The sequence below is a fragment of the Pteropus vampyrus genome, unplaced genomic scaffold (assembly GCF_000151845.1).
Source record: "Pteropus vampyrus isolate Shadow unplaced genomic scaffold, Pvam_2.0 Scaffold252, whole genome shotgun sequence".
Classification (NCBI taxonomy): domain Eukaryota; kingdom Metazoa; phylum Chordata; class Mammalia; order Chiroptera; family Pteropodidae; genus Pteropus; species Pteropus vampyrus.
Genome location: NW_011889033.1, coordinates 1,065,676 through 1,066,903, shown reverse-complemented (window position 1 = coordinate 1,066,903; position 1,228 = coordinate 1,065,676). Strand labels below are relative to the sequence as shown.

Here is a 1,228-nt window from a genome sequence, read left to right as displayed (position 1 = left end):
TTTTTTAGGTGAGGCAACCCTTGGTTGACCTCACAGATTGTAAGGACCTTGTCAGCTTACAATCCCTTATTTTTTAAGCCTACAGCACCCAGTCCCGGTCTGCCTAGGTGGTCTCCCATCCAAGTACTAACCAGGCCTGACCCTGCTTAGCTTCCGAGATCAGACGGGATCGGGCTCGTTCAGGTGGCATGGCCGTAGACTAAGACCTGATTCTTTTCAGCGTCCTCTGTTTTGGAAGGCAGAGCAACAAGTCTTGAGTTTTGGAATAACTCTGGGCCAAAATGAGGAAAATTCCATCTCGAGGAGTAAAAATTCAATCTTTTGGAAAAAATCCACTCACGAGGAAGCCGCCCCATTTCCCAAGTGGACCAGAGAAACAAAGGGAGCCTGCCCGACAGAGAAAAGGTTATAAATTATGGATATTTGATTAAAAAATCATGCCACGGCCAGGAATCCTAGGTCAGCTCAGAGCCTTGGCCCAGCCACGTGCTGACTTCGCTCCACTGTGTCTGTCCCGGCCCCAGCCCCAGCCGCACAAGTGGCGATTTACAGACGAAAAAGCTCCGCCAGGTTGTCACGGAGCTGCCTGCAGTGCAGCCTGGCCTTGGGCTGTGTCATCTCCAGCACACCCCGGGGAGCCTGTGAATTTTAGACACTGTCCCAGGGACCCCGGCTCCACAGAGCGTGGAATGAATTGTGCTCATCCATCTGTGGGCTTTTAAAAAATTCAATAATGAATTCAAGCGGACAGTGGTATTCTGTTATTAGAGTTTGGCCTTTCCGTGGTTCTTTACTTTGGCAAAGTGCTTTTATAATCACTTACCAGCTAAATAATTTAATACAAGTTATTGCTCCTTGCCGGTGGCCCGGTGCTCAGCCGGTGCCGGTGCCGGGCGATGTTGGAGAGCTGGGAACAAAGCAGGGGAATGGCCGAATGAAATGATTCAGCCCTGGGCGTTTCTTCTCCAGGTCACGTGCACCGCCTGGCTTGGCCTCCGCGTGCCCTCGGACCTTGGACTCTGATTCATCCTGGGCCATTCTCATCTCAGTGACAGTGGACCAAAGGAGAGCGGGATTTTGAAGCTGGAGGGGAATTGAGTTATTCCAGCCCCATCCCTTATTTTCCGGCAGGGGAAACCGAGGCCCAGAAGGGTCCGTGCTTTGCCCGAGGCCACACGCTAGTGTGACTCGCCTGAGGACGACAGCTGGCATGAACTCAGGACCTAGG

General features: G+C 52.2%; 1 pseudogene; it reads right to left on the bottom strand.

The window, feature by feature from the left end:
• Positions 1-76: 76 nt before the first annotated feature.
• Positions 77-200, bottom strand: LOC111729222 (annotated as a pseudogene).
• Between the last annotated feature and the right edge of the window lie 1,028 nt (positions 201-1,228).